The sequence below is a fragment of the Felis catus genome, chromosome A3, assembly GCF_018350175.1.
Source record: "Felis catus isolate Fca126 chromosome A3, F.catus_Fca126_mat1.0, whole genome shotgun sequence".
NCBI lineage: Eukaryota > Metazoa > Chordata > Mammalia > Carnivora > Felidae > Felis > Felis catus.
The window spans coordinates 71,926,174-71,952,398 of record NC_058370.1 but is presented as its reverse complement, the minus strand read 5'-3'; positions in this window follow the sequence as shown (position 1 = coordinate 71,952,398).

Here is a 26,225-nt window from a genome sequence, read left to right as displayed (position 1 = left end):
CCATTAAATTATATAATTTCAGAACTAGTAGGACCCAAACATGTCATTTGGTCACTTCCTTCTCCGTGTCCCTTCTCATTTATAAACAGGAATACTTTTTGGCCTATCAATAACTGAGGGAATAAAAAGAAAGTTGCAAATCTTACAAACTAAAAGATCATTGCATCATATGAAGGTTTGGCTTACACTTGAAAAACACTGGGCCCTTCTTCCACTTACTTGTTTTTAACCTTCAGAAAATTAAAACACACAGATGGCCAATCTGGATCATTATAATTTTTTCTTTCTTTGACCAAATTGATATTTCATCTAGATTGATATCAGACTTGAGCCGTGTGGCTGAGGTGGTAGTTCAGGGACCAGGGCATACCAGTGCCCTCTCCACTCGATAACCGGCAAACTAATTTGATGTTCCTATTGACTTGAATCTGTCTGCTTTATATCTTAAACCTATGAGTGTGTGACCTCTTCTGCAGAGATCTGCTGCTTCTGGGCATTTTGTAAAGAGCTGAAATTGTCTGGAAAACTACTCTGTGTGCTTTGCAAAATAATGGAAAGACAGAGTATTTCCTTTCTGCTCCCTGTAGCAATTCCCCAATAATACCATTGAAAATGTGTGTTTTAATTTTATATCCATGTAGTTTTGGAGCACCATCTCGAGGTATTTGGGTTTCTAACTAGTCTTCCTTATCTGTTATCTTTTATGATTCATTATTTCTCTCAACTGTAATTTATATTAGACTCTGCTTCATAACAAATAGCTCCATATTTTCCCAAGTCCTTCTATTTTTTTTTTATTGTTGTTGTTGGAACAAAGTGGAAACAAAAGATAATATTAGGCCAGAGTCTCAATCTTGAAATTCCATCCATTTCCTAATGTGTTTAGCAATCAGGCAATTACGAAACTGGCCTTTTCTTTCATCATCTCAGAAAATTAGAGAGATTTTCTTCGTGGTTAAATTGCATTTCTGAAAGCAATTGAGAAGGCTTTTTGTAATTTATGCAGAAACTTTTGTTTTCCTCGAGCTTTTGTTTATAATTAGTCATTAAAGAAACTTAATTTTCTCTTCCTCCACTCCCATCTCCCCTCCCCCCTCGTTGCTCTCCCCTCTCCTCTCCAATTGTCCTTTGAAACCTGCCAGGGTCATGGTGAGCTATTTTAGCATTTTGGTAAATACACCATTTAAAGAACAGCACATGTGTGTAAGGTTATGGAGTATCTAATAGAGTGTTCCATGACTTTCATAGCAGCAGGCTTTCCTGGAGACCTTGAACCCCTTTCTGGATACATTTATTTCCCCAGGTCCTGGGTTTTTACAGACAGCAAGAAGTCTAAGATGGCTTAGAGAGGAGACAACAGTTGTCCTGGGGTTTGCCCTCAAATCACTCTCCTCCCCCTGCTAGGACTGTTTTTTCTGATTCCCTGACTAGAGTCAGAGATCTTGGGGCTCTGTGTTGACTTGCTCTGTCAGATGGCTTCTCTAACTGAACTTGTTCTCCAGACTCCTTCTGCTAACTCTACCCTTGTGCTTTCTAGAAGGTTTTGCTAAGACAGCGATGTTGTTGTAGTCTGATGCTGTGTCCTCTTCCTTTCCATATTTTCCAACATAGAATCTTGTGCAGAGTGGGGACTTGGGTAAATATCTGCGGACTTATATTGCTGACTGTAGCACAGAGTGAGTTGGTTAGAATGAGTGTAGTGTGCTGGATTGTTGAGATTTGTAAGGAATCCTAGTGTGAGAAAACCAAGAAGGATGGAGTGGTACCTGGGTTATTTTCTTGTACATTTCCTCTCCTCTTCCTCTTCAGTGTGTATTCACATTGTGCTTAAGTGAGTGTTGGTCAGTGTAGGACTGGAAATAGACCATGTCTCTGAATCATACTTGCCGTGGCTACCATGCTTTTCCGGTTTCTACCCTTCAATCCCCTTATCAGAATACTAGTGGAGGAGATTCTCATTCTCCTTATTTTAAAGATACAGTGAAATGTCTGCATGATCCTGGGGTAGAGGTAGAAATATGGACCATGAGAATTTCAGAGCGAAATGAAGGTGTATGGAACATTCAAATCTAAACTTCTTTGGGACAGAATGTTTTGGGAGGATCACAAGGCAATAAACACAAATCCGGCCTTCAGTGCATGGGACTGAAGGGTCAGGGAACCAAGGAGAGAGGTAAGAAATGTGCTGAAGGTTGAGATGCCTCAGTGCTGGTGTTCCTGGGTTCCTAACTGGAGGGAGCTACTCAGTTCTGCCTGCCTGTAGGAAGGCCACAGGGGAGAGTGATTCCACATTTGAGTAACTGAAGGCCTTAGAAATTAGCTTTAGTGCCTATGCACAAACCTTCCATTGGCACAGGGTTCCCTATAAAAACATGTATGCACTTAGCCAACTGTTTGGATGATGGACATAACTCTGCCCTTCTGTGACCACCAAGGATCCCTTCTGCAAGACTCCTTCAGGAGCCAGGAAATGTCTTTCTCTTTATACTTCCAACTTAAATGCATCGTGCAGATTCATGTGGCTGCTTTAAGATAGGGACTTGTTTTATTTTGCTTCATTTCTTTCCTGCACCTTATCTCAGGTTAGCCTTAGACTGGGTAAATGAAAACCCCGGGGGCAGCTGGGAGCTGCTGCTGCCCAGACAGCAGGGCTTGAAGAGCTCTCTCCTCTCTGTTTTTATGTCCTTTCAAAATGTCAGTTAGCACCTTTAAAATAAAGTCTGCCATCAAAGACACACTCTTCTCCTCCCTGTCTGGTGTGCCAAAGATAGACATTACTCTGTCTGCTTCAGTTCTCAGCTTCCTGTCATGTTTGGCAAAAATTTAATTGCCTCTCCTTTCAGAACAACTTTTATTTGTTTTCTTAGCCTCAACATCTCCTCTACAGGAGAGTTTTTGCAGCAGGGAAATGTAGACAGCTTTTGTTTCTGCCTCTTCATGATTGGCTTCCCAATGTCTTTTAAAATGAAATTCTGTGCCCAGAAAGGATGCCACGGGAGCCAGGCAGTGTTGGTTTATTCAAGGGTGACAGTTCTCATAGGGAGCCAAGTTTACTCAGCTTTAACTCCGGGCTGTGTCTCCACCGCAGACAACAGCATTTCTCTGCTGCCTTCAAGTACATGTCGTGTGCTATCTTTGCAAAGTGAATAAAATAATAATAATAATAATAATAATACTCCTTCTCATTTGGCTTCTCTTATCTTCAGTTCCTTCTCTTTAGAAGGTTCTTTCCCTCTATCCTGGTGATTTTATACTAATTCTTTGAAACCTGGCTCAAATGTCATAGGGAATGAATACGGATTCTTCTCTGTGGTCATAGCCATTTTCACACCCACTGATCATAGGACTACTGCAGTCAGTGCATGGAAGAGTGACAACATGTACATGTACAGGTACCTAACAGCTCAGCACTCCCAACTCTCCCCTGACCCTGTCCAAGACTGCGAGATGTTTAAGGTTAATGAACAGGTCATTTATTTTATTCATTCCCAGATCCTCAACATTTAGCCAGGGGGTTGATACACAGTAGTCAAAAGATATTTATTAACTGAATGAACAAAGGTGAGTGGTATTTTCATACACATATATCACAATTCATACTGTCCTCAAGTATTATCCATGGTATGCAAGTTGATATCCCAACAGGAGCATAGATTGGAACTGTTCATGGATGTACTGATTATGCAAGTGTTTACATAGAACCAAAGGATAAAGGAAAAAGACAAGTTTAAGGAAAGAGAGGTGACTAGCTGTCTTCTTTGGAGTTGAGTGAGAGAACTGAGAATTTCTTGAGATTGGCAAACAACAGGAATGATAAGACTTCACAACCGAGGAAATGAGAGAACATATTCACAAGTGTAACCTGATACACCAACATGAACAAACGAACGTGACCTTTGGAAAAGGTATGGAGAGTTCAGAGTTTCCCGATAAAAGTTTCTGAAGAAGAGATGACCCTGGTCTTTAACAGAAAGAAGTGATCTTGAATGTAGAAGACCACTTAGGGAGAAAACATCTGGAGAAGTTGCACCTAGAACTGGGGACTCTGAAGTTTTGAAAGAAATAAGTGGAAATTGAGGTGATGATGAGCTATGCATGGACCATGCTGTTAACACTCTCGCAGACAAAACTGGCAAGAACAATGTATCCAAATTCATGACCCTGGCACATCTCTCATCATTACCCAGTGAGCCAGTGTGTTGTGGAAAGAAGCTCTTACATGGAAAAGCAGACATCTCACCCATTAGCTGTATGACTTGCATAAGTCAGTAACCCTTGCTGGGTCTCAGTTGATTTGTTTGTAATACAGTAATGGCATTTTATCTGCCTGAGGGGAAAGGATTGCACTGAATGATCTATCAAGCTCTTCAGCTACCATAAAATCCATTATATCTCCCTGGAAATTTGACATTGTGTCACTGGATTTCTTAAGAGTCTACTGTTTAAATGATCTCATTATCGAGGTTCATGAAAGAGAGGTGTCACATAGTTCAAACAGATCATGTGATCCACCCTGGGTGACCTAAGAATGACTACCTTGGAAAGGACTTTATTTTGGTAGTTTTGAAAACCTACATTTAAGCCAGATGAGCTTTATATTTTCACAAGAGGGTTGAATGTTAAAAGTTGCCTTGTCCTGAAAATTTGGAATGTATAGGGCTGGAATGATAACTGAATATTACATAGTAGTAGGAGTGTTGCATGAATGTGATTTTCCTTTCATTTGAAGAGGTTTTGACACTTTGGAGCTCTTCAAAGATATGTCTAGTTTTCTGAAGAACTAGAAGTTCTACTCATTATTTTCCTTCCATCTTCTCCCCCATTCCATTAATTTTACATCATCAGCATGTTTGGCATTGTTATGTTGACCTGAAACCATAATTTTATTTCCTATGCTTGGTTTTTAAGTTGATTATACAAATTAAAAACCAGTGAAATAATGTAGTTGGTAAAAGCACAGGCCCTGGAACTGTGTCCCTTGGCTTCTGCTTTTGGTCTGGGTGTTTGTAATTTTGGATAAGTTATTTAACGTCTCTGTGCCTTATTTTCATCATATGCAAAATGCTCACATAATAGTATCTACCTGATAGTGATATGATGAGCATCAAATGAGTACTTGAGCCCCGAGAATGTACAGTGCATGGCAAGTTGTAAGTGCTCAATATTTCTAATATTTCTTGGAGATCCCCATACTATGAATGGACCCATTTCACTAAACCTGTGCCATTCAAACAAAGATGTCCTAGGAATTTAAGTGAAATCATTTTTCATCTTGTTAGTAGAAGAGAGAAATGCCCTTATTGCATTATTAACCTCTTTCAGGAACTTAATACGTTAATTGAAATAGGGTTTGAAAATACAGCAACAACTGAAGAGGCTTTCTTCTTGAAAATTATTAAATTTGACTTGATGTCTATCTTAAGGCCATTGCAGAACCGTATTTGATTCTCTGGGCCTCAAAGACCAACTCAACATGGCAATCCCAAGTAGAACTGGTTGATGTTTTCTCTGTGGTGTATTCACCATCTCTCATTATTCTGGTTTAATGCATCACATTGGCTTGTTGTTACCCTGACTTCTCAAGAGTTTTCTTCCTTTGGGAAAAATTTCTTGGGGAAGTAAGGTAGGTGGCTTTTTGGAACTGATGTTGGTGGTTCAACTTTTATTATCTATGCACTACTCCTCTAGTACTTTATTCAAGGCCGAGGCTTCTAGACTGAATTTGGAGTTATTCAAATAGCCTTAGTGACGTGCTTCCCTGAAAAGAGCAGTGCAGAAAACCCTATTTAGAGGCATCCATGTGTAGATAAGCATTTATGTTTGGGGAACAGTAAACAGTTCAGCATGTTGGCAGTTAACGGAGTGTCTGAGGGAGTAATGAAACATGAGGATGGATAGGTAGACGGGCAGGGGGAGATGATGAAGAATGTTGAACACTTTGCCAATGAATTTTAAATTTATTCTGTGCTATCTGGCGGAAATAATGGAAAGAATTTTAGTAGAAGAACTCCATGATCAGATTTGTGTTTTCAGAAAAAAAATCTTTTGTGAAAAGTTTCAGGATGATTACAACAATGAGACACTGGAGAGAGAGAAAGAACTGATTGGAGGCTATTGACTTAAAATTTTTGGCAAAGCAAAGTTAACATCAAACAATTTTTTTGAATGTTTTATTTATATTTGAGACAGAGAGAGGCAGAGTGTGAGTGGGGTAGGGGCAGAGAGAGATAGGGAGACACAGCATCTGAAATAGCCCAGAGCTCAACGTGGGGTTTGAACTCACAAACCATGAGATCATGACCTCAGCCAAAGTCGGACACCCAATCAACTGAGCCACCCAGGCGCACCAACATCAAGCAATTTTTTAGAAGCTTATTTATTTAATTTGAGAGAGAGAGAGAGAGAGAGAGAGAGAGAGAGAGAGAGAAAGTGTGAGCTGGGGAGGGGCAGAGAGAGAAGAAGAGAGAGAATCCCCAGAAGACTCCACACTCAGCATGGAGCCTGACATGGGGCTTGATCCCATGACCCTGGGATCATGACTTGAGCTGATATCAAGAGTCAGATGCTTAACCGACTGAGCTACCCAGGAGTCCTAAAACAATTTTTAATGGTAAGAATGGGACATACTATTCAGCTAGGTGTGACAGATTTTTTTAAAAAAAGGAACTGAAGATAAGTTTATAATGTGAGCATAATAGCAGGTTTGGAGGAAGAAGATAAAGAATATTGATGTTTGTATGCATGTGAGATATCCAGACAGAGATGGATAGTTGGCAGTTGGAAACAAGGACTGGAGATCAACAGAGGGGAGGCCTGGAGACAATGATGTAAGACTCATCCATATGTAGGCTGTAGCCTGTGATACTGGACAAGCTCTTTTCAGAGAGTCTCTATTGCATAAGAGGAGCTCTGAGGACAGGAAAAACCTATGGACAACAGATATTAAATAGATGATTATAGGAAGAGGAATCAGTGGTAGGGGAAGGATTTTTTTTTAAATTTCTGTATACCCTGTGTCTAACATGGTCTCTCAATACAACTGCCTATTGGGGGACTCTATGAGACTAAAAAGAGAATTTAGGAATGAAGACATGAAATCAAGAGTGCTAGCGACCTGGAAAGCAAAAGCAGAAATGCAAGCAAGAAAGAAACATTAAGCAAGATTGTAACTATCCTTTGGATTTATACTTTGGCCATTTTCTCTACCTTAACAAGAGTGTGTATTTTAGTGGGATGGTAGAGCCAGAAGCATGTTGCAATGAACCAAGTGGTTCTTGCTAGACAAGGAGAATGAAGAAGTTATCTGTGAAGGGAAGAAGGTGGTATTTATAAGATAAAGGCTAAAAATCTTTATCGATTAATAAGCATTTATATTTGATTATTTTTGTGGGGAATGGAGGGACCTGAGAAAGAAAGAAAAGACTATAGAATGGGGAGCAGAGGGAATGACCTGTCACTTGATACTAAACATCCATTGCCTGGTGTTGGTTACGTGTGTGTGTGTGTGTGTGTGAAAGAGAGAGAGAGAGAGAGAGAGAGAGAGAGAGAGAGAGAGAGAGAGAGACACAGAGACAGAGAGATTGATTTAGTGTAAGAAGACCAGCAGTTGTTAAGAGGCAAGGTCTCACCCCATACTTCTATTCTTCCTCAGCCTATTTAATACATGGCATACAGAAGGTTATTGTTGCTTGAGTTATAGCCATTTAACATCACCATATAAGGAAATATTTGGAAGAAATTATCTGGATAATTCCTTAATTGTTTGCTTTTAAAATAGACTCAATGTTAAAACAGTGCCATGGATCTCTTAGCAGTCAGCTAAGACCTGGGAGCCTCTTGCTATATAAGTTGGTATGTAGCTGTGCACTTGAATTGGCCCATTTAGTTTTGATATTTGAATAATGTCACCTCTCTTTAAGTGGGAAAATTGGCTCCATTTCGGTAGGATTAGGGAGTTGCTAACTCTACACTTTGGCTTGGGAACACATGATCTCTCTACAAAAAGATAAAGAAAAGTATGACATTATTCCCATTTCTCTCCATTTAACCTGTTCTAAGCCTTTTTTTTTTCTTCCAGAGGCCAAGGACTTTCCTGAAGCTCCAGGCCCACATAAACTTTTATGATTGACTATCTTTTCAATCTCCTGCATATCTTTGCACAACCATATCTCTGCTTATATTTATGGCAAAGGGGAGAAATGTTTTACAGTTATGCCTTGAACTTGATACCAGTAGATGTCACTCTGGACAGCAGGATAAAGTATCCCTATTCTTAGCTCTGGTTCAGAATGGACTGTGATATTCCTGTTCCCAACCACTTTGAAACATCTCAGCACTGACACATCTGAATTATGACATTCTCTGCATTGCCAGTTTTACTTCTATGTTGTGAAATAAGAGGGCTGGGAGAACTGCCATTTCATCTCGTTCTCATTCAGCTGGAATGCCAAATGCTTACACAGTTAAACCAATCAAGTAGCCAAGAAAAAAATGGTTCAGGGAAGAATAGAGGAAATATATATTTTAAAGCAGCATATCTGAATTCAGTGTTCAGGCACCTTAAATTCTGCTGAGACTTAAGGCAGGGGAGAAGCAGTAAATACATAATATACGTGGCTGGATCCAGACTAAGCTGACCTTAACCTATGTATATAATATCACTTTCCAGTATTGCCCCAAATCAGTGATTCTCAACCAAGGCCCTAAATTGAAGAAAAGAGGAATCTTCCTAAAATTCTCAGAAGTCAATAAATATAATAAATAAACTTTCTTCAAATTGATCTTTTCCTTCCATACTCCATTCCCTCTCCACAAACCTTTGGAATCTGCTTTAATACATAACAAGATCAATGGGCAAAGAGCAAATAGGAAATGTTGAGAAAAGGATGAGTCTAGTTGGATAGATATATAGGTTTGTGGTTGTCATTCTGTAAATAATTTCATTTCATCATATTTTCTTTTATTAGTGTTTCCATTCTGGGCATTTTATACATGTATATGAGATTGTATGTATCAGTTTATGACATTCTGTCATCTGAACAAGAGTGAGGACTGTGCCGTACATGAACCACCCCCCACAATTAGTCTTGGATACTCATTTAACCCTGTGAGAGTCCTGCCCACATCTAGGTCAAAGTTCCTGGTGGAGCTTTAATCCTTGACTTAGAATTCCCTTCCACTTTCCTTACCAAATGTATATAATCCAACCACCACTTAGGACCCCTCTCAAGTTCCCCCCTTTACCCTAATGAAATGAAGCAATAGGAATTAAGAAATGGAGTAACAAGATGGTATGTGCAGGAATAAAAGACTTTTCCTTGGGAGGTAAATGTGTGACAGATTGAGGGGCCAGAGTTAATGGCTCTCTGAGATCCTGGGAGGAAAGCTCACTTCTAGCAGGTGTGATAGGCCACATTTGATGAGGAGGTAGAATTGAGACTCAACTTCTTGAAGGCTTAGAAGTATGTGGCCAGCCAATAAAATGGAGGTACATCCTCTAGGAAGAGAAGACGTAAAGAAAAACAGAGGTGGGCAAGGTTCAAAGGGGGATAGGTGATAGTGAGGTCCAATTATCTAGAACCCAGGGCTCATGACTCAGAGTTGTTAGGGACTAGGGTAATATGACTTTATACTGATTACTTTTCTCAGCTGAGACTGAAGGCATGTGCTTTTTCTAAGCACATGTGACTTTCTTCCTTCTCTATGTCAGCTGTGGGTCCTTCCATCAATCCCATTTTCCATATGTTCTTTATGTTACCTTCTTGTATGTGAACCAATAAGAAGATGAATATTTAATAATAATAAATAAAAGATAATACTTGACTTTTCTATGTATCTTGTTAAAGTTTGAAAGACTTGGACTGCCACTGATCTTAGAGTGTTGTATTAGCTCAAAATATGTTATAAAAACAGGTATATTGAACTCAAAAGGAAAGAACTCTTAAAGATATAATCTTAAGGAGAAGGAAAAAGAGACACAGATAATGCTGCTTTATTTAAGGTTTTCTTAGGGATGCCTGGGTGGCTCAATTGGTTGACTGTCTGACTTCAGCTCAGGTCATGATGTTACAGTTTATGAGTTCAAGCCCCACATCAGGCTCTGTGCTGACAGCTCAGAGCCTGGAGCCTGCTTCAGATTCTGTTTCTCCCTCTCTCTGCTTTTCCCCTGCTCACATGCTGTCTCTCTCTCAAAAATAAATAAAGATTAAAAATTTTGTTTAAAAACTAAGGTTTTCTTAGTATCTCCATTATAATTTCCCTTTCCAAAGGTTACAAAGGTGTTAAATCTGTGACATTGCACTGAATAAGTGAATGCCTTTAAATACTGGGAACAATATTCTCCCTAATAACTATGTTCTCAAGATGTTACTTCAATACTGTTATTTTTTTTTTCAGAGGCTAAGGACTCATTTCTATTTTCCCATGTAAAGATGACCTCAGTGTTTTACAAAATGAGAATAGGTGTGCTTCCAGGGTGTTTCTTATAAGATTAATATTATTTAATCCTCAGAAATTAACATATTTACTTGAGAAATATCCTACAGACTAATCTGCAGTTTAGATCTGCAGAGAAAGAAAAGGATGACTTTCATTATGTGAAAAGTTTCAATCTAAATCTCAGTCCTCTCTGTTGACTATCCAGTTATATAATGCAGTGAAGTACTGGATTTTCTTATAAGTTATTAAATCCTTATTAGTCAAAACATGTCAGTAGAAATCAGAGAATTAATTATTTGCTTTGAAATTAAGCAAAGAGCATACAGAAGAGAAAAAGATATTAAATAGCATATTTCACTCTGTTCAGAATTAATGAGCATCCTGATCATCTTATTTGAATTTCTGACCTTTACCATATTATCAAAATTCATTATGTGCACAGAAATCTGTGGAGATTTCAGATACATTTGTTATGGATCTAGCAGATGTGAGAAAGTTGTGAACCTTCAGAAACTTTGTTATAAGGATTGTGATGTCATTAAATTAGGGCACATGGGCAATATCTTTTAGTATTGAGTTGTACAGTATTGTTTGTAATACAAAGTTGCAAAATCATTTAACTTCAAATATTAGAAAAGATATAGGCACCCTTTTTATAGAGGTTATTTTATAGAAATATTTTTTTCCTTTTAGAACCAGAGCACTTTGCACTTCTTACAATGAATGACAAGTGTCATCTAATATGTGAGGACAAAGACCATGAATTTTCCACCTTCCTATCACCAACACACTAAAATAAATTGAACTTAGAATTGGTAAATAAATGTTTGTAAAGTAAGTGTCATGATCACTTGACTGTCAAGTATTTAAAATCCAAATGGCTAAACATAAAATTATATTTTGATCAAATGAAACCAGAATCACGCTGTGGAATCTTTTGTATTCTAACTTAACCCTTTAGGTCGAAACTTTTATCTTTAAAAATGGAAACCAGCACATGTAAGAATGCAGAAAATTTTAATTTCCATTCCTTCACATGTTAGTATATCCCTTTCCTCCCCTTCCATGTCCCTTCTGCAAAAGCAGTACATGAGCACAAACTTTACTACTGTGCCTCTGATTCTTTTTTTTCTTTCTGTGCTTCTGATTCTAATCTGAAATAGTTTTCTAAGATCCAAATATGAATGCATATTAAAATTCCAACTTTACAGTATATATGTAGGAAGGGGAAAAATCACCTATCAATTATATCAACTAGATCTAAATTAGATTCAATATTGTCAATGATTTTCTTCATACAAGGCTTTAGATTGGGAACTTCTTGTCATGATGACCCAAGAGCAGAAATTCAGTCTTTCCTGACAAAGATCAATTTCTTAGGTAATTTTCTCTATAGGGCTTGGCTATATGAGCTAGAAAGGCCCTAGCAGTTACGATTTGAACCCTGATAATGCTCTTTAATGCAGCCACATCTATCAAGAATATTAATATTTTCTCTGCTGTTTTAGATGTACTTCTCAGGTACTCTCAGGATAATAATAATCCTAATATTCACTAATATTTGAGTCTTATTTATGTGCAAAGCACTGTTCTAATCTCTTAACAGGTATTACATCATTATAGAAAACCAATGAGCTGAGTAATTGTATTATTTCATTCTCTGGATGAGAAAACTAAGGTGTACATCATCCAGTCTTATTGCTTCATGTTCTTTCGAAAAAGCATGTGTAGCAACTAATTACCCTGGCTAAAGCTAACTCAGGGCTTATGTGTCAGGGATTAGACTGACACCTTAATAGGACAGACAGATTTTAGTTTGAGAAAAATGGGGAAATTGTAGATTTTCTTAGGATGCTGATCTAATAGTATGGGTTCTTCATAATATCAACTTTTCTCTTTGCTCCAAATTGTAAAATCAGTTTAGTGTCATTAAGTACTCCAATTGTTAACTATAGATTATAAACTAAACTGTTCTTTTTAGTACTTATGCCTGCTCTTTTTATATTACTTTAATTTCAAATGAAATTTATAGCACAGACGTAGTTATTGTGCATATTTTAAAAACAATGCTGATTATGTCTAAATAATGTAAACATTCATTTTTTTTTGGAAAAAAAGTAAATCCTAGTTCAAGCTTTGACAAACATATAAACTATATGACAACCTATAGATTTGATAGAGATATTTTTGTAAGTTATTTTTATATTTAAAACGATGTTTTGGTTTTGATTGCTGTTTGGCCCCTGAAGTTGGTATAGAAACTTAAAGCTGTATATGATATATACAACTCAGATGTTTCTCATTAAAAAAAAATTGAAATTTAGAATCCATCTGAATATAAGGAAAACTGAAGTAGGAATAAAATGTGAATTTGAGATTTCCTGTAAGATGCAGTTTGCATATGGCGAATTTCGGGGTAGACAACTGAATAAGGCCTCCTGATAATTATTTGTGAAAGGACATTTCTGCTCTAAAAATTTTGGGAATCCAGAGTCCTGAGTTCTATTTCTGTGTGTATCATGACTTTGGGAAAGTTACACTACCTGTGTTTCAGTTTCCTCAACCACAAAGTGGAAGGGAGGAAGAATTGGATAGATCAATATCTTCAAGGCCCTTTCAATAAGTGGACAATTTTACTCTATTCTCAGCCAAAAATGGTCCAGATAAGTTTTACCTAGTGTGAAAGGGAGCAAACCAATCTAAAATGACGGTGGCGAAAAAGTGTGTAACATTTATTAAGCGTGTGGTATAAGCCAAGTAATATTGGTTGTGAAGGCCTAGTTAGTATGTATTTACAGATCGATTCCTTCTACGGTACTGAGGTTTTGAGAGCATCTCGATTTAAAATTTAGAAAGTTGAGGCACAGAGACATAGAGAAAATTGTGGAAGTTCTTAGGGTTTGTAATAAAGTGGTGAAGCAGAGATCCCAATCCAGTGAGCAGGGTTCAAGAGGCCAGAGCCCAAGTCATAGCACTGCCATCCTAGAGGAATGAGAGGACCTTAGTGGAGACTGGTCCCTTCCCTGCATTTTCATCTTTGGTAGGGATATTGGAAAAGATGAAGAAATACTTAATAGCTGAAAAATCAACTCTAAATATCTTTGGGGACTCCTTTATCATTTTAAATTATTTTTGAAACATTCTTCTTTAATGCTTAAGCAAGATTCTGATAGAGTGTATTGGCAGAGGTTGTAAAGTGTCTGTCAGGTTGGCATTATAGTGTTACCCTGGGCTTTTCCACTGTCCAACTCAAAGTAATATTTATATAAAAGATCACAGAGGATGAATTGCAAAGCCTTTCTCACTCAGGCCTTGCTGGCGGCACTTGAATATATCAATTTCAAGCAGCCATGGGCCATGGCAAATAGGCGGGGAAACAAAAAGTCTGCACAGATATGCTCATCTTTGATGGAATTAAAAGTACAAAAGCAGGTTTCTTCAAAACATTTTGTAGGAGGTATGTCCATGCGTTATAAATGATGTGTTAGTTTTAAATTATTTGCTATGCATTTTTTTTTCACTATAGTGATTTCCTGGCACTTATTCATCCTTGATTACAGATTATGAACTATTTTTAGAATGACATGAATTAAAATTTAAATGAGACATATATGGCCAACCAGAGTCAAAATCACTCAAAAGTGAAAGCTTGGCCCCACCAATGGCAAATGTAATTTGTCATTTCATTTAGAGAACCTCCTATGATATGTGAAGGGATGTCTACCTCCAACTGCTTCATGCCACTTGGCCCAGCACTCAGACGGGAGAATCTGATTTTCTGTGACATTTTCAAAAAATAGTCTAATCAGCTAGTGGTAAAAGTTTGTTCTAATAAATTGGACCCTTTGAGTGTCTGTGGTGGGCAGATCCACCCCTGTCACTAAGTTTTAATCTCCTCAGCTTTATTCCCCTAGTGAAAGAAGGATTCCCACCCTATGGCTATGGCCCAACACAAAACACCTAATCCTGGACAGGTGCGATCACCATCAGTTTACTGATCATATATTTACTGTCCAGGGGATCTGGACATCATATGCCATGCAGGGCCACATGCAGTTTGTACTTGGTAATAGAGTGAACAACCAGGGGCTGTTGAAAGCAGGTTGTCTAGTATTAAGAGGTTGGAATGACTCTTGGTTTTCATAGGGTGATGTGAGTGGTTTCAGAAAAATTCCATGAGATGGAAGGAAACTGAAACTCACTACTGAGACAGGCATGATCTGTGGGAGTGGAGTGAGGACAGGCACTTGTAATGAGTGCATTTGAGAACTTGAGAGAGGAAGAAATGGAGATGGGATGGCAAACCTAAAATGTGCCATGAACTTAATGTTGGAAATTGGACTGAAACCTAAGGCTTCTGATATTTATTCACATCTCACTGAAGCAGGTGGGCTTGTGTACATAATATATACCACCCATCTATGAAAATGATGCTATTGTTTCATGGCATTGAAAATGAATTTAAATGTGTTGGGCTTTGTGAGCATCAAGGGCCAAATAATTTCTTCTCCTTCTCTTGTACTTCTGGTATTCAGAAATTAATGGAGGGGCCAGAAAAGATTGGGCCACCCTGCCTGGTATGTGTGCTTCTCAAAATTTCATCCCATGTTTTCTTCTCAGGTCAATTTCTGGGAACATGACTGATGAGAAATTTATAGGTTTATGAGAACAGAAAGAATTTGGAGGCTTTTAATTATATTAGAGATTAATTTTAGATAAGGGCCAAGAAGTATTTAGACACATTAATGGAATTTACTTAATGGAATCAACCAGATACATATGTTTTCTTGATGTGTATTCATTAAAAAACAATGTAGAACATTGAAACACAGACAATTATTGTTTTGAGAGCTCTAGATAATTAAAGAACAATCTCAATTTATTATTAGCACAGAAGTTTTAAAATTCTTTTTGTCTTGGTTATTGGTTATGCTAGATCATAAAACTCTTTTTTTAAAAAAAGAGTAAGGGTTATCTTAAGTCATATGCTATTTCAAGGTACCCTTCAGGTAGAGAGGTACTTAGAGAATTCAAGAAAGGAGTTAAGTCAGTAACAAAGTCTTTGCATTTTGACATTAGCAATAGTCACTCTCTCTAGGTATTCCCTAGTCTGTAGTGTTATGGCAGGCCAAGAAAACTAAATACAATTACATATACAGTGATATGTCCTCTTCTTCCTATGTTGTGAGGATTTCAGAATCTCTTGAAATTTTATGTAAAATATTTATAAGCACGGGGCTGGCTACAAAATTTGGGATTTCAGTAAAAATGGAACTGTTGAGCCTTTTATTCAAAAAGTTTTTGGAAAAAAGTCCCATGTTTAGAAACTGTAGTATCTTTAAGCTACTAAAATATACATTTTTTCCCTTTCTCCCATGGTTTGTCTTTTGACTGGCCATGTTTAATTTCTAAGAAAAATGAAATAATTTTAAATTATTGGCATGTGAATCTCAAAATTGTATGCCTGAAACTAATATTACATTGTATGTTAACTGGAACTTAAATACTAACTTGGAGAAGCCTAAAAAAAGTTATTGACATGTATTCTACCATGGTTTGAACTGCACATTTTCCCCTGATAAATATGGTGCAGTGCTATAAATGTATTTCCTCTTCCTTATGATCTCTGTTTATATTTTTAACAATCATATACATCACTAAATGCTTATCATGGTAGGTGCAGTTATCATCTGTCACCATATAAAGTTATTACAGTATTATAAAATATATGCCCTATGCTGTACTTTTCAACTTATTTATAACTGGAAGTTTGTACATCTTAATCCCCTCCCCTATTTTGCCTATTGCCTTACCTACCTCACTGCTGGCAACCGTTAATTAGTTTGTTCTCTGTGAGTCTGTTTCTCTTGGTTGGTCATTTGTTTTTTTTAGATTCTACATATAAGTGAAATCATATGGTATTTGTCTTTGTCTGACTTATTTCACTTAGCATAATACCCTCTAGGTCAATCCATGTTGTTACAAGTGGCAAGATCTCATTCTTTTTTTATAGCTGGATGATATTTTGTATATATATGCCATGTCTTCTTTATCCATTCATCTATCAATAGACACTTAGGTTGCTTCCGTATCCTGGCTATTGTAAAAATGCTGCGTAAACATATGATGCATGTGTCTTTTCAAATTAGTGTTGGTTTTCTCAGGTAAAGAGCCAGAAGTAGAATTACTGGATCATAGGTATTTCTATTTTTAGTTTTTTAACTAATCTCCATACTGTTGTCCATAGTGGTTGAACTAATTTACATTCCAACCAACAGTACACCAGAGTTCCCTTTTCTCCATGTCCTCACCAACACATTTTATCTCTCATCTTTGTTATCAGCCATTCTGACTGGTGTGAGGTGATATCTTGTTGTGTATTTGCACTTCCCTGACAATGATGTTGAGTATCTTTTTATGTGTCAGCCATCTGTATGTCTTCTTTGGAAAAATGCCTATTCAGGTCCTATTCAAGATCATTTTTAAATCAGATTATTATTATTTTTTTGGTGTTGAGTTGTGTAAATTCTTTACACATTTTGGATATTAGTTCTTTATTAGATACATAATTTGTCAATATCTTCTCAGCTCACTAGGTTGCCTTGTCATTTTGTTGGTGGTTTCCTTTGCCATACGAAAGCTTTTCAGTCTGATGTAATACCAAGTGTTTGTTTTTGCTTTTTCTTCCTTTGTCTGGGAAGAAAAATCCAAAAATATATTACTAAGGTTGATGTCCAAAAGATGACTTCCTTTGTTTTCTTCTAAGAGTTTTATGGTGCCAGATGTTACATTTAGGTCTTTAATCCATTTTGAGTTTATTTTTGTATATGGTAAGCAAGTAGTCCAGTTTTCCCATTACCATTTATTTACTTGACTATCTTTTCCTCACAGTATATTTTTGCCTCCTTTGTCATAGATTAGTTAACCATATAAACATTGGTTTATTTTTGGGCTCTCAATTCTGCCTTATTGATTTATATGTCTGGTTTTTGGCCAGTATCATATTGTTTTGATTACCCTAATTTTGTAGTATAGTTTGAAATCTGGGATTGTGATGACTCCAGCTTTGTTCTTCTTTCTCAAGATTACTTTGGCTAGTTGTAGTTTTTAGTGTTTCCATACAAATTTTAGGCTCTTGTTTTTGGTTCTAGTTCTGTAAAAATTGCTGTTGGTATTTTGATTAATCTGTACATAGCCTTGGGTAGTAGCGACATGTTAATCCCTCCACTTCCATGAGCATGGTATACCTTTCCATTTGTTTGTGTTGTGTTCAATTTCTTTTGTCAGCATAGTTTGAGAGTATAGGTCTTTGACCTCTTTAGTTAAATTTATTACTTTTAGTCTTTTTAATACAGTTAGAAATGGGATTGCTTTAATATCTCTTTCTGCTATTTCATTATTAGTGTATAGGAATGCAACAGATTTCTGTATATTGACTTTGCATCTTGCAACGTTATTGAATTTATTTATTAGTTCTAGATTTTTTGTGGACTCTTTATGATTTTCTATATATATTGTCTTGTCACCTGAAAACAGTAACAGTTTTACTTCTTCCTCACCAATATAGGTGGCTTTTATTTCTTTTTCGTATCTGAATTTAATGGGTAGGATTTTCAGTACTATGTCTAATAAAAGTGGTGAGAGTAGACATACTTACTCTTGTTCCAGATCATAGGGAAAAGCTTACAGCTTTTCATTGTTGATATTTACTGTAGGTTTGTCATATGGCCTTTATTTTGCTTTTTAAATCCATTTTGTTGAGAGTTTTAATCATGAATATGTTAAATTTTGTGAAATGACTTTTCTGCATCTATTGAGATCATCATATTTTTTATCCTTTGTTTTGTTAATGTGGTGTATCATGTTGTTGATGTGTGCACATTGAACTATATGTGCATCTCTCAAATTCCATTTGGTTGTGGTGAATGGTTCTTTTAAGGTACTGTTGAATTTGGTTTGCTAATATTATACTGAGGATACTTCCATCTATGTTCATCAGGGATATTTGTAATTTTTTAAAAAGTTTTTCTCTGGTTTTGATAATGCTTGCCTCATAGAATGAATTTGGAAACATTCCTCCCTTTTCTACCTTTTGGAATAGTTTAAGAAAGATAGGTATTTAATCTTCTTTAACAGTTTGGTAGAATTCACCTGTGATGCATCTCATCCTGGACTCCTGTTTGTTGGGAATTTTTGATTACCTGCTCAATTTCATTATTAGTAATTGGTCTGTTCAGATTTTCGTATTTCTACATATTTCACTTTTGGAAGACTGTATGTTTCTAGGAACTTGTCCATTTCTTCTTGGTTGTCCAATTGTCTGGCATATAATTTTCTGTATATCTGTAGTGTCTCTTTAATTTCCAATTTATTTCCTTGAGTCCTCTCTATTCTTCTTGATAAGTCTCACTAAAGGTTTCTAAGTTTTGTTTATCTTTTCAAAGAATGAGGTTCTAGTCTCATTGCTATTCTCTATTCTTTTTTGAGTCTCTATTTTATTTATTTCCTTTCTGGTCTTTATTGTTTGCTTTCTTCCACTAACTTTGGGCTTGCTTTATTCTTTATCTAGCTTTTTTAGGTTTAAGGATAGATTTTTTGATATTCTTTTTTTCTGGAGATAGGTCCGTATTGCCATAAACTTCTTTCTTAGAACTACTTTTGCTGTGTTGCAAAGATTTTGAACTGTAGTGTTTCTGGTTTCATTTGTGTCTCTGTAGTTTTTGATTTCCTCTTTAACTTTTTCATTGATTTTTTTCATTTTGTTTTAATTTTTTCATTTTTTATTTCATAAAACATTGACTGGTTTTTTTAGTAACAGGTTATTTAGCCTCCACATGTCTGTGTTTCTTACAGTTCTTTTCTTCAATCGATTTCTAGTTTTGTACCATTGAGATTGGAAAAAACAGTTGATGTAATTATGGTTTTCTTAAATGTACTGACCTATCCTGGAGAATGTTCCATGTGCCCTTTGCAAAGAATGTGTAAGTCAAAGCCACTATTTCCTTATTGGGTTTTTGTCTTGTTGATCCATCCATTAATGTAAGTGGGGTTTTAAAGTCCCCTTTTACGGTTGTATTACTATCATTTTCTCCCTTTATTTTTGTTATTAGCTGTCTGGTGGTTCTCCTTGGATTCATTTTGGGGCTCACTGTGCATCCTGGACTTGGATAGGTATCTTTCTCTAGTTAAGGGAGGTTATCAGCTCCCTTCTCTCTGTTCTCCTTCTGGGGTCCCTATAATGTGAATATCATTCTTGATGATATTGCGGGGTCCCTTAATCAGTCCTCGTTTGTTATTCTCATTCTTTTTGCTTTTCACCCTAGTTGCTTTCTATTACCCATTCTTCCCAATCATTGATTCATTCTTCTGTACCCTCTAAGGTCTGGGGAGTATTTTTACGACCATTACTTGGAACTCTGTCAGGCATATTGCTTATCTCTATTTCTTTTATCCTTTTTCCCTTGTGATTTTTGTCCTTTTTTTTTTTTTTCATTTGGGAGATAATCCTCTCTCTCCTCATTTTGTCTAACTTTCCATGTTTGTTTTTACCTATTAGGAGGTCATCTCTATCTCCTGATCTGTAAGCAGTGGCTTTATGCAAAAGGATTCTTCTCCTGCCCTATAGAACAATCTCCTCTCGTCACCAGAACCAAGTGCTCCATCCATGTCCTCTTTGTGGTTATGTGTGCCCTTCTGTTGTGGCTGAGCTGTGACTGACTGCTGGAGTCAAGTCATACTGGTATGTAGGGATTTCTGTCTGTGCAGCTGGCTGAGAGGCCCAGTTGCACAAACCCTGGGTGCACTGATGGGCAGGATTTTCTCCCATCCTCCCCAGGTGTCATGGAGGAGCTGCTTTGGAGTGTTGTCTGCTGGAGGTGGGTTGGATCAGGTAGGAATGTCAGGGCAAGGCTCCTGGTGGTAGCAAGGTAGATGGAGAGTGTCAGCACTGGTTCCTGAAAGTGCCTGGTTATCTAAGCTGGGAGAAGGTACAATAAATGATACCTACCAGTGCTTTTGTTCCCAAAGAAAGATCCTGCCCCTATAGAATTTATGCCAAAATTAGTTAATAAATATCCTTCATGTATATCCCAGGAACTTTGAAAATTGCTGCTTTGGGGCTGTATCTTAGGCCAAGTTATTTAGCATGCTGGCTCTTTATTGGTGGAGACTCAGTTTCCTTTTAGGGGATACCAGATGTGGGGTCTATTCTCCTTACTCCTTCTTGCTTATGATATCCCTCCTATGTCTGGGTAGTCATGCCAGAGTGCTGATTACCAGTCAAAGCTTTGCCTTTCCTATCTTTTCTGATGTGGCCTTCTCTCCATGTCTAGCTGTGGAAGATCTGTTTGGCCAGTCTTCAGATCTTTTTCAGAGTCAGTTGCAATACATGTAGTTGTTGCCTTGGTGTGTCTATGGAAGGAGGTAAGCTCACCATCCTCTTACTCTACTATCATTCTGAGATCTCTCCCTTAGGATTTTCTTTTAACATTTTCTTTTCTACTGAGAACAAACTGAGGGTTGATGGGGGGTGGGAGGAAGGGGAGGGTAGGTGATGGGTATTGAAGAGGGCATTTTTTGGGATGAGCACTGGGTGTTGTATGGAAACCAATTTGACAAATTTCATATATTAAAAAAATAAAAAGCTTAAAAATTTTTTGTAGCTTACTTTATTGTAATAATACAGCATTTAATACATATTTTGTATGTTGCATGTGTTAATCAATTGTTTATGTTGTGGTAAGGCTTCTGGTCAACAGAGGGATATCAGTAGTTAAGTTATTAGGGAGTCAAAAGTTGAATGTGGTGTTTGTTTTTGTTTTTGTTTTTTACTGTGTGTGTAGTGGGGAGTTGGCATATTTAACTCCCACAGTGTTCAAGGATCATCTGTATACTGTGCAATACAAATATAAAAGCACTTAACCTGTATGCAAAATGACCAAACTTGCATAATTCTTATTTTGTAGTTTGTAATTATGTATTTTGTTCTCACCAGAGCAGCAAAAACACTGTACAAAACTAACACAACTGTTTTTACTTCACTTCTTGGTATAAATACACTCTGTCTACACTCATTACTTACGCCTTTCTGACATGTCAGGAAGGACTTAATGGAAAAGGGACTATGGGTTGCCCAATCTTTTCTTTCTATGTCATTTTTTTCAGTGTAGGTTATTGGTTAATACAAGTAAGTAGAAGAAACAAGAAAGGATACCACAGGGGTCCTGGTTAATTGTGTTTCTCAGAACACCATTGTCACCTTTCTGTATTTGGAGCAAGTTGGGGTTTGATTTGAAAGTTTGGCTTCTTGGCTTCCCTGCTTATCTGTAGTAGATGTACACATTTACCTTGTCCTCGATTTGAATCTTGCTTCACCCCACATGCTGTGGGTCCACTGGAATCCCATGCTTCTTGGGTGTTGGGTATTCTATATACAAATAGAAAGGCAAGCACAGGGGACACACCTACTTACCATTCTTCTCTGCTCATGTTGCATTATCCCATTGGACTTCTTTTACAAAACACAAAATCAAAAGTAAAAGTTACTAAGAATTCAAGATAGTGACAGCAGATGTTAAAGTAAGTGTGAGAAACTACTGAGCAGCAGACCCTGTGTGACTGCAGAGATCACATGTCCATGAAGTCATCATGGGTAGGTATGCATGTATACCTATGAACATTTTTGACAGGAAGATGCAGACCATTTTTAGATTTTCAAAGGAGTGTTTAGCCACACAAAAAAGAAAATATAGTTCAAATAAAAAAACCCTCATCACTATTCATGGAAGGTGGTAATTCTTATTTTTTTCTCTTTCAACAATCTAAAGAACTAATACAAAGCAAATGGAAAGGAAAGGAAATATGGGCATTACAATATCATAAGATATCTGAGTTAAAATATCCATAAACCCCCTTTTTATATATGAGGAAAAGAGACTCTGGAAAGGCTCATTGCTTGAGAGCTTGTGACTATTTAAAAGCATGACCTGATCATTGTCCTTTAGGACTATAAAGCTAGAGGAAAAGGGTGCTCTAGGATGGCCAAAGGAAAGCTTAGACTCTTAAATTTTTGAAAATAATGCTTTTGGCAAAAGCAGTAGCTGTTCAGTGATGAGTAACATCTTGGGTTACATGTGGCTGGCAAAATAAATTGCCTGCATCCTGTCTCATCACCTCTGTTAGGCATTGATATCACACAGTGTAAAAATGGGTGTTTTATGCAGGGAAAGGACACTAACATTTGTGTGCACCATTCTGGAGTCTTTGCTGCTGGTGGATGCTGTGATAATTACACACAAATATTCATTCAGTCTGCCAACCATTTCTTTGTAATTGACAGTTTCTGACTCCTGGGCTCACTGGAGAATTGTACACTTGGTGCAGCCCAATAAAAGCTAGGAACGGGTTTGTATACATTGCTCTGTCAGGCAGACACAGTTCTGGGATGTTGGAGTTGTTCATTACAGCCTTTGCCGCATCATCCCACACAACTCCAGCCAGGATTCGGTTGCATGAAGAATTGCTTTCAAGCTTTTAAAATAAGATGGTTTGTACTCTGAGATAAAAACTGGGGGATTGTGATGGTAGCAATATTTTTCTTACCTACTTAGCAGTGTGGAGATTAAAAAAAATTACTAGTCAATATTAGAGGTTAATTTAGAGGTTAATTGTGTAAAGCCTTGACTGATCACTTGCATTTTATATGCTTTATCAAATACTCCTTTTTCTTATGTGTCAGAAAATAAAGGCAAAGGCTATAGATGAATGCATGCCTACAGTGGCAGGGAAAGAGAAGGACGACTGACACACTGAGATACCTAATTCTGTGTATGCATTGCTTCCTGCCTACTTAAATATTGGGGTGAATGAAAACTCTAAGATCCTTACAGGTGTCTAATGTTACGATAAGAAGTGTATCCCTTGGTTACATTTTCAATCCCATTTCTTCATCTGCATCTAGAGACTTCATCTTCAACATAGAGGCTAGGAGATTTGCATGGACTCCTGCACTCTGTTCCTCCTCTTTTTGGACACCAGGGTACCATCTGTAAAAGGGTGTTAATATTTCATACCTCACAAGAATACTATGAACCTTACATGAGCGAATACATCCTTTGGACTCTGCTTGCTTCACATAAACAGCAGCTAAAATTATAGTAATAACAGGGACACCTGGGTGGCTCAGTTGGTTAAAGGTCTGACTTTGGGCTAGGTCATGATCTTGCTGTTCCTGAGTTCAAGTCCCACATTGGGCTGTGTGCTGATAGCTCAGAGCCTGGAACCTGTTTCAGATTCTGTGTCTACCTCTCTCTGCCCCTCCCCTACTCATGCTCTGTCTCTCTGTTTAGAGGTTAATGTTAGAGGATAATTTTTCCCTCTTAGGTTTCAAACTCAGTGTCAGAAACAGTCAACGTAATGTATCATTGCTATTCAACAAATGAAGCAGTCCCTGTTTATAATAAAAACATATGGTAATTTAGAAACATCAAAACACATGCTATAAACATTCTGGAACTAAAATATTTGTCTAAAGCCTTGTCTGATCACTTGCATTTTATATTCTTTATCAAATATTCCTTTTTCTTATGTGTCAGAAAATAAAGGCAAAGGCTACAAATGAGAGCATGCCTACAGTGGCAGGGAAAGAGAAGGACGACTGACACAATGAGATACCTAATTCTGTGTATGCATTGCTTCCTGCCTCCTTAAATATCAGGGTGAATGAAAACTCTAAGATCCTTACAGGTGTCTAATGTTACAGTAAGAAGTGTATCTTGGTTACATTTTTCAATCCAATTTCTTCATCTGCATCTAGATAAATTAAAAGGTCCAAGAACTACTGGCAATAACTTTTTCCTTATAGGGCTTGCCATTTCTACACTACTTTTGTCCTATACTTCCAAGTACCCCTTTGATATTATAGCACCGTGGCTAAGAGCATTCACCATAGACACTAGGAGATCTGCATGGACTCCTGCACTCTGTTCCTCTTTTTGGACACCAGGGTCCCATCTGTAAAAGGGTGTTAATATTTCATACCTCACAAGATTACTATGAACCTTACATGAATGAATATATCCTTTGGACTCTGCTTGCTTCACACAATCAGCAGCTAAAATTGTAGTAATAACAGGGACACCTGGGTGGCTTAGTTGGTTAAGTGTCTGACTTCGGGCTAGGTCACAATCTTGCTGTTCCTGAGTTCAAGTCCCACGTTGGGCTGTGTGCTGACAGCTCAGAGCCTGGAACCTGTTTCAGATTCTGTGTCTACCTCTCTCTGCCCTTCCCCTACTCATGCTCTGTCTCTCTCTCTCTCTCTCAAAAATAAATAAATATTAAAAAATAAAATTGTAGTAATAACAAATAAAAGGCAAAGTTTAATTTAAAAAAATCTTGTTTAAAAAGTTTTCCAAAGGTTTCAATTTGGCTTACTCCATCTTTGGTTGCTTTACTTTACAACTTCAGTCTATCTCTTGCTACTTCTGAAATTGGCCCTTGGCTTCTCTTCCTCCATTATTATGTTTCTGCCTCCTTTCCTTGATAGGGGAATCCTTCTCCCTTCTCCTCAGATATTACATGATTTTGTTTAATGAAATTCAAGATGGTGCACTTCAACGAGTCTGCACTGCTTGAACGAGCCGGCAGTGATCCTTCATGGCTTTTTGTTCCCCAAACACTTTCTTATGTGCTTACATTTGTTTTGGCTTTCTGATATTTGCCCATGTGTAAGTTTAAAAGGGCTATTATTTTCTACTATCATACCTGTTAAAATAGTGCTGAATAGTTATCTTCTATCCATACACACACAAATACGGTACTTAATAAATGCTTGTTTAATAATATAATTTCAGTATGCCTCATCTGGAAGTTAGAATAAAAGAATTCAGATTTGATGATCCCCTAGCATAATGCCTTTCACGTAGTAGGTGTTCAAAAACACTGTACTGAATTCAAAAGCCACTAATACCCAATTAGCAGAATTTTTCCCTGAGATCTTGTTGGTTCTTGAAAAGACAAAGCACAATCCTACTAAACAATTCAGTGAGAGCCTAAGGAGAAAGTTGACCCTTGGACAATGCAGGGATTAGGGGTGTCAACTCCCCCCCAACACAGTTAAAAATATACAACTACAAATAGCCTACTGTTGATCAGAAGCCTTATCCATAACATTAATGATCAATTAACACATATTTTGTATATATATAGTGTATACCATATTCTTACAATAAAGTAACCTAGAGAAAATGTTATTAAGAAAATCATAGGGGCGCCTGGGTGGCTCAGTCGGTTAAACGTCCGACTTCAGCTCAGGTCACGATCTCACGCTCCATGAGTTCGAGCCCCGCGTCGGGCTCTGGGCTGATGGCTCAGAGCCTGGAGCCTGCTTCCGATTCTGTGTCTCCCTCTCTCTCTGCCCCTCCCCCATTCATGCTCTGTCTTTCTCTGTCTCAAAAATAAATAAACGTTAAAAAAAATTAAAAAAAAATCATAAGGAAGGGAAGATATTTTTACAGTACTGTACAGTGTTTATCAGAAAAAAAAAAATCTGTGTTCAACTGGACCTGCACAGTTCAAACCCATGTTGTTCAAGGGCCAATTTTAATATGCACAATTAATCAAACCACTCTGATCAGGTACCAGTATGATGCTAAAAATGTAGCATCAAAGCATCAGCATCTTTTACAAGTATCTTAGTAAATTGAAAGCTAAGAGACAAACAGTTCTGTGCTAACATTTACTTTTCCCAGGATGTCTACATTTCTCTCCTAAAACTCAATGTAACACTTCAC